Here is a 9,061-nt window from a genome sequence, read left to right on the forward strand (position 1 = left end):
ACCAGAAGAATGAAACTGTTGAAGCTCCACGATGCAGTATCTGCGGAGCCTCACCAGCTTCGGGGATTACTGTCGGAGTAATGGGCCACGGGTAGGCCAACCCGAGCCCCAGAACCTTTCAAGACATCGGGACAGGCTGCGCCCCTCAAGCCGAGTCCTATGGATGACTCCAAGATATGCCGAGTCCCAGAGCCGACTCCAAGATATGCCGAGTCCTAGGGATGACTCCAAGATATGTCGAGTCCTAGAGCCGACTCCAAGATATGCCGAGTCCTAGAGCCGACTCCAAGATATGCCGAGTCCCAGGGACGACTCCAAGATATGCCGAGTCCCAGAGCCGACTCCAAGTTAAGCCGACTCTCAGCTGACGACTTCCAGAGAAGCCGGCTGAGGGTAGTCGGCTCGCGACTCCAACCACCCCCTGCCTTCGCCGTGGTGGACAGGGCGGGGAACGGTCACCGCGTGGCCGTCTCTACCCTACCTACAAAGGACCAGCATGGCTACAGTGCTCCATATCGCTGGAGATCTCCATCGTGGCGCGACACTGTTGCCATGCCGGCCCTGACCTCAGCCTTGGTGGGCGGCGCACTCTGCCCATGACGCCTGCCTATACGACCCAAGGACGGCAGGACCGCCTGTCAGCGGGTAGACAGAAGACGGAAAGAGTGCCCTGAAGACGGATCCGTGGGAGTCGCCCCCCTGGAGTCGGCCGGCCCCTCCCACGGGCCCCGCACGCCATTAATTAGATAAGATGGGAATGGCGATAGTGAACGCCCGCCAGGCGGCGGCACTGTTGCCATGACCTCATGACCAAGCCAGCATCATCAGGAGCACCACTACAGTACCAGGCATGTCCACGGGGCCCGCCAGTCGGCGGGCCCTAGTAGTCGGTGGAGAAGATGACGGCCTGAGAGACAGATGGCTGGGACCCGTGCCCAGCCGGATTACCATTGTACCCCTAGGGGTAGGCCTATATAAAACCCCAAGAAGCCCGTGCAAAGGGTTCGGCCCCAGATAGCACTAGACCCCAGAACATAGGAAGGAGAGAGCTAGCCTTGCCCTCTCCTACCTCCAGAAACAGCTCCAGGAGCACCATTGTACTCACTTTGCCATAGTGACCATGCGAAGACCCCGCAGAGCAGCAGTAGGGGTGTTATCTCCACGGAGAGCCCTGAAGCTGGGTAAGATCCGCCGGCGTGCATGTCTTCGCCTCATCCCGCTTCCGGGCACCAGCGACGTTCTATTCGCTCCCACCATGATAAGCCATCCTTTGGCATATGTCGTACCCAACCCCCGACAATAGATCTTGATGCTCAATGTGTAAGCAGCTTCACCGATGTCTTTCTTTGAAAAACTCTTTTCAAATACTCCTTTATACTTTCCAGAAAATTCTACATTATTTCTGATCAACAATATGTTATTCACATATACTTATCAGAAATGTTGTAGTGCTCCCACTCACTTTCTTATAAATACACGCTTCACCGTAAGTATGTATAAAACTATATGCTTTGATCAACTCATCAAAGCATATATTCCAACTCTGAGATGCTTGCATAAGTCCATAGATGGATCACTGGAGCTTGCACACTTTGTTAGCACCTTTAGGATTGACAAAACCTTCTGGTTGCATCATGTACAACTCTTCTTTAATAAATTCATTAAGGAATGCAGTTTTGACATCCATTTGCCAGATTTCTTAAAATGTGGCAATTCCTAACATGATTCAGACAAACTTAAGCATCGATACGAGTGAGGAAATCTCATTGTAGTCAACACCTTGAACTTTGTTAAAAACCATTCTCGACAAGTCTAGCTTTGTAGATAGTAACACTACTATTAGTGTCTGTCTTCCTCTTTGAAGATCCATTTATTTTCTATGGCTTGTCAATCATCGGGCAAGTCCACCAAAGTCCACACTTTGTTCTCATACATGGATCCCATCTTAGATTTCATGGCCTTCAAGCCATTTCGCAGAATCTGGACTCATCATCGCTTCCTCATAGTTCGTAGGTTCATCATGGTCTAGTAACATGACTTCCAAAACAGGATTATCATACCACTCTGGTGCGGACTGTACTTTGGAAGACCTACGAGGTTTTGTAGTAACTTAATCTGAAGTTTCATGATCATCATCATTAGCTTCCTCACTAATTGGTGTAGGAATCACTCGAACTGATTTCTGTGATGAACTACTTTCCAATTCGGGAGAAGGTACAAATTACCTTATCAAGCTCTACTTTCCTCCCACTCACTTCTTTCGAGAGAAACTCCTTCTCTAGAAAGGATCCATTCTTAGCAACGAATATTTTTGCCTTCGGATCTGTGATAGAAGGTGTACCCAATAGTTTCCTTTGGGTATTTTATGAAGACGCACTTCTCCGATTTGGGTTCGAGCTTATCAGGTTGAAACTTTTTCACATAAGCATCGCAGCCCCAAACTTTAAGAAACGACAACTTTGGTTTCTTGCCAAACCACAATTCATAAGGCGCCGTCTCAACGGATTTTGATGGTGCCCTATTTAAAGTGAATGCAGTTGTCTCTAACGCATAACCCCAAAAGGATAGTGGTAAATCGGTAAGATACATCATAGATCGCACCATATCTAGTAAAGTATGATTACGACGTTCGGACACACCATTACATTGTGGTGTTCCAGGTGGCATGAGTTGCAAAACTATTTCACATTGTTTCAAATGAAGACCAAACTCGTAACTCAAATATTCGTCTCCACGATCAGATCATAGAAACTTTATTTTCTTGTTCTGATGATTCTTCACTTCACTCTGAATTTCTTTGAACTTTTCAAATGTTTCAGACTTGTGTTTCATTAAGTGGATATACCCATATCTGGCCAAATCATCTGTGAAGGTCAGAAAATAACGATACTCACCACGAGCATCAACACTCATTGGATCGCATACATCGGTATGTATTATTTCCAATAAGTCAGTAGCTCGTTCCATTGTTCCAGAGAACAGAGTAATAGTGATCTTGCCCAAAAGGCACGGTTCACAAGCATCAAATGATTCATAACCAAGTGATTCCAAAAATCCATCTTTATGGAGTTTCTTCATGCGCTTTACACCGATATAACCCAAACAACAGTGCCACAAATAAGTTGCACTATCATTATTAACTTTGCATCTTTTGGCATCAATATTATGAATATGTGTATTACTACGATCAAGATTCAATAAACCATCAACATTGGGTGTATGACCATAGAAGGTTTTATTCATGTAAACAGAATAACAATTTATTCTCCGTCTTAGATGAATAATCATATCGCAACAAACATGATCTAATCATATTTATGCTCAACGCAAACACCAAATAACATTTATTTAGGTTCAACACTAATCTTAAAAGTATAGGGAGTGTGCGATGATGATCATATCAATCTTGGAACCACTTCCAACAGACATCGTCACTTTACTCTCAACTAGTCTCTGTTTATTCTGTAACTCCTGTTTTGAGTTACTAATCTTAGCAACTGAACAAGTATCAAATACTCAGGGGTTACTATAAACACTAGTAAGATACACATTAATAACCTGTATATCAAATATACCCTTGTTCACTTTGCCATCCTACTTATCCACCAAATCTTCAGGGCATTTCCGCTATCAGTGACCATTTCCTTTGCAGTAGAAGCACTCAGTTTCGGGCTTTGGTCCAGCTTTGGGCTTCTTCATGGGAGTGACAACTTGCTTGTCATTCTACTTGAAGTTACCTTTCTTTCCCTTTGCCCTTTTCTTGAAACTAGTGGTCTTGTCGATCATCAACACTTTGATACTCTTTCTTGATTTCTACCTTCATTGATTTCAACATCACGAAGAGCTCGGGAATCGTTTTTGTCATCCCTTGCATACTATAGTTCATCATGAAGTTCTACTAACTTGGTGATGGTGACTAGAGAACTCTGTCAATCACTATCTTATCTGGAAGATTATCTCCCACTTGATTCAAGCGATTGTAGTAACCAGACAATCTGAGCACATGCTCACTGCTTGAGCTATTCTCCTCCATATTTTTGGCTATAGAACTTGTTGGAGACTTCATATCTCTCAACTCGGGTATTTGCTTGAAATATTAACTTCAACTTTTGGAACATCTCATATGGTCCATGACGTTCAAAACGTCTTCGAAGTCCCGATTCTAAGCCGTTAAGAATGGTGCACTAAACTATCAAGTAGTCATCACATTGAGCTAGCCAAACGTTCATAACGTCTGCATCTGCTCCTGCAATAGGTCTGTCACCTAGCGGTGCATCAAGGACATAATTCTTCTGTGCAGCAATGAGGATAAACCTCAAATCATAGATCCAGTCCGCATCATTGCTACTATCATCTTTCAACTCAGTTTTCTCTAGGAACACATATAAAACATAGGGAAGCAACAACGCGAGCTATTGATCTACAACATAATTTGCAAAATACTATTAGGACTAAGTTCATGATAAAAAAGTTCAATTAATCATATTACTTAAGAACTCCCACTTAGATAGACATCCCTCTAATCATCTAAGTGATCACGTGATCCAAATCAACTAAACCATGTCCGATCATCACGTGAGATGGAGTAGTTTTCAATGGTGAACATCACTATGTTGATCATATCTACTATATGATTCACGCTCGACCTTTTGGTCTGAGTGTTTCGAGGCCATATCTGTATATGCTAGGCTTCTCAAGTTTAACCTGAGTATTCTGCGTGTGCAAAACTGGCTTGCACCCATGGTAGATGGACGTAGAGTTTATCACACCCGATCATCACGTGGTGTCTCGGCACGATGAACTTTGGCAACGGTGCATACTTAGGGAGAACACTTTTATCTTGAAATTTAGTGAGAGATCATCTTATAATGCTACCGTCAATCAAAGCAAAATAAGATGCATAAAGGATAAACATCACATGCAATCAATATAAGTGATATGATATGGCCATCATCATCTTGTGCTTGTGATCTCCATCTCCGAAGCACCGTCATGATCACCATCGTCACCGGCGTGACACCTTGATCTCCATCGTAGCATCGTTGTCGTCTCGCCAACTATTGCTTCTACGACTATCGCTACCGCTTAGTGATAAAGTAAATCAATCACAGGGCGATTGCATTGCATACAATAAAGCGACAACCATATGGCTCCTGCCAGTTGCCGATAACTCTGTTACAAAACATGATCATCTCATACAATAAAATTTAGCATCATGTCTTGACCATATCACATCACAACATGCCCTGCAAAAACAAGTTAGACGTCCTCTACTTTGTTGTTGCAAGTTTTACGTGGCTGCTATGGGCTGAGCAAGAACCGTTCTTACCTATGCATCAAAACCACAACGATAGTTCGTCATGTTAGTGTTGTTTTAACCTTCTCAAGGACCGGGCGTAGCCACACTCGGTTCAACTAAAGTTGGAGAAACTGACACCCGCCAGCCACCTATGTGCAAAGCACGTCGGTAGAACCAGTCTCGCGTAAGCGTACGCGTAATGTCAGTCCGGGCCGCTTCATCCAACAATACCGCTGAACCAAAGTATGACATGCTGGTAAGCAGTATGACTTGTATCGCCCACAACTCACTTGTGTTCTACTCGTGCATATAACATCTACGCATAAAACCAAGCTCGGATGCCACTGTTGGGGAAGGTAGTAATTTCGAAAAAAATCCTACGCACATGCAAGATCATGGTGATGCATAGCAACGAGAGGGGAGAGTGTTGTCCACATACCCTCATAGACCGAAAGAGGAAGCGTTATCACAACGCGGTTGATGTAGTCGTACGTCTTCATGATCCGACCGATCAAGTACCGAACGTACGGCACCTCCGAGTTCAGCACACGTTCAGGTCGATGACGTCCCACGAACTCCGATCCAGCAGAGCTTTGCGGGAGAGTTCCCTCAGCACGACGGCGTGATGACGGTGTTGATGATGCTACCGACATAGGGCTTCACCTAAGCACCGCTACAATATTACCGAGGTGGAATATGGTGGAGGGGGGCACCGCACATGGCTAAGAGATCAAGAGATCAATTGTTGTGTCTAGAGGTGCCCCCTGCCCCCGTATATAAAGGAGCAAGGGGGGAGGCCGGCCGGCCCCTGTAGGGTGCGCCAGGAGGAGGAGTCCTCCTCCTAGTAGAAGTAGGACTCCCCTTTCCTACTCCCACTAGGAGGAGGAAAGGAAGGAGGAGAGGGAGGAAAAGGAGGAAAGGGGGCCCGACCCCCTAGTCCAAGTCGGTTTGGGCTAGGGGGGGCGCGCGTCCTGCCTCCTCTCTTCCACCATTTGGCAAATGAGGCCCATTACTTCTTCCTCGTATTCCCGTAACTCCCCGGTACCCTGAAAAATACCTGAATCACTCGGAACATTTCCGATGTCCGAATATAGTCGTCCAATATATCAATCTTTACGTCTCGACCATTTCGAGACTCCTAGTCATGTCCCCGATCTCATCCGGGACTCTGAACTACCTTTGGTACATCAAATAACATAAACTCATAATACCGATCGTCACCGAACTTTAAGTGTGCGGACCCTATGGGTTCGAGAACTATGTAGACATGACCGAGACACATCTCCGGTCAGTAACCAATAGCGGAACCTGGATGCTCATATTGGCTCCCACATATTCTACGAAGATCTTTATTGGTCAAACCGCATAACAACATACGTTGTTCCCTTTGTCATCGGTATGTTACTTGCCCGAGATTCGATCGTCGGTATCTCAATACCTAGTTCAATCTTGTTACCGGCAAGTCTCTTTACTCGTTATGTAATGCATCATACCGCAACTAACTCATTAGTCACATTGCTTGCAAGGCTTATAGTGATGTGCATTATCGAGAGGGCCCAGAGATACCTCTCCGACAATCGGAGTGACAAATCCTAATCTCGAAATACGCCAACTCAACAAGTACCTTCGAAGACACCTGTAGAGCACCTTTATAATCACCCAGTTACGTTGTGACGTTTGGTAGCACACAAAGTGTTCCTCCGGTAAACGGGAGTTGCATAATCTCATAGTCATAGGAACATGTATAAGTAGAGGCATACTAGTGACACTATGTTTGTCTATGTATTCACACATGTATTATGTTTCCGGTTAATACAATTCTAGCATGAATAATAAACATTTATCATGAAATAAGGAAATAAATAATAACTTTATTATTGCCTCTAGGGCATATTTCCTTCAGTTCTGTCGGTTCTTCTCTGTTGGAGGTTTCTCTGCTCTTTTTGTTAGGCATACCTCCCCTGCCTCTTCTTACTATATCCAACAAGCTTGAGTTTGCTCAATTCGGAGCTCATTTGCAGAAGTTATGGCAGTTCTGTTTTTATCTGATCCATTTGTTGTCTTTAGCTGCATTTTGAAGGCATCCAAGTGCTAAAGCCTCTGTGGCATGCGGTAGTACTGCTCAAGGGAGGGGTAGTACCGCAGGGGCCAGCGGTAGTACCACTCCTGGTGAGCGGTAGTACCGCTGCCTCGAGCCCAGAACGCTGGCACACACGAAAGTAGGCACGAAAGTAATTTTTTATTCCGCGCCCTACGCGGTAGTACCGCTCCTAGTGAGCGGTAGTACCGCTGCCTCGTGTCCTGGCGCTGTTGCATGCGGTAGTAGGTGCAGATGTAATTTTTTACATCCGCCCTCACGTGGTAGTACCGCTCCCTGTGAGCGGTAGTACCGTGCCGACTTTTTCTCGTAGCTAGCTCCAGCGGCTGTAGGCGCGGCAGTTATTTTTTACATCCGTGATCGCGCGGTAGTACCGCAAGGGCAGGCGGTAGTACCGGTCCTGCAGTAGTACCGCACTGTTGCCCCTTTACGGTGTTGTTTCTTTGGGCTTCTGCCGCCCAAGCGGTAGTACCGCCACCCCTACCGGTAGTACTGTGAGGTCGTGCGGTAGTACCGCTCCGTGCGGGCTGTGAGGATAACGGTTGGTTTTTTCCCTTCCTATATAAGGGGGTCTTCTTCCCCAATGAACCTTATCTCTTTAGCTCGTGTTCTTCCCCCGTTGTTGACCTTCTTCGAGCTTGCTAACTCTCAATCCCTCCATGGGTTCTTGCTAGTTTTTTAGGGAAAAGAGAGAGGAGATCTAGATCCACATTTCCACCAATCACTTTCTCCTCTATGTGAGCGGAACCCCTTGGATCTAGATCTTGGAGTTCTTCGTGTTCTTCTTTCGTTCTTCCTCTCATTTTCCTCCCTAGCATTAGTTGCTTTGGTGGGATTTGGGAGATAAGGACTTGGGCACTCCGTGTGCCCTTGCCATTGCATTTGCTCATCCTTTTGAGTTCTCCACGGTGATATGTGGAAGTGAAGTTTGAGAAGCTTATTACTCTTGGGTGTTTGGGCACCTAGAGCTTGTTCCTCTTCGGTGCCTTGGCGCCCTAGACGGTTGGTGTTGTTAAGAGCTCAATCATTGTGGTGTAAAGCTCCGGGCAAGCGTCGGGGTCTCCAATTAGATTGTGGAGATCGCTCTGAGCAATTTGACGGGTACCGGTGACCGCCCCCAAGGGTTACCAAAGTGTATGGGTTCGGTGACCGCCCCCAAGGATTGCCATTTGTACGGGTTTGGTGACCACCCTCAAGGGTCCCTTAGTGGAATCACGGCATCTTGCATTGTGCGAGGGCGTGAGGAGATTACAGTGGCCCTAGTGGCTTCTTGGGGAGCATTGTGCCTCCACACCGCTCCAAACGGAGATTAGCATCCGCAAGGGTGTGAACTTCGGGATAAATCGTCGTCTCCGTGTGCCTCGGTTATCTCTTACCCGAGCCCTTTACTTATGAACTTTACTTTGTGATAGCCATATTGTTTCTTGTCATATATCTTGCTATCACTTAGTAGTTTATCTTGCTTAGCTTAAGTTCTTGGTGCACATAGGTGAGCCTAGTTGTTTTAGGTTTTGTGCTTGACAAATTAACTGATAGGTTTATTCCGCATTTGTTCAAGCCTAAACCGTAATTATGGTAAAACGCCTATTCACCCCCCTCTAGGCAACATCCATGATCTTTCACCGGGATAGGGGGAAGGGGACAGTGTGGGGTGCAATGCGAGA

The sequence above is a fragment of the Triticum aestivum genome, chromosome 1B, assembly GCF_018294505.1.
Source record: "Triticum aestivum cultivar Chinese Spring chromosome 1B, IWGSC CS RefSeq v2.1, whole genome shotgun sequence".
Taxonomy (NCBI): Eukaryota; Viridiplantae; Streptophyta; class Magnoliopsida; order Poales; family Poaceae; genus Triticum; species Triticum aestivum.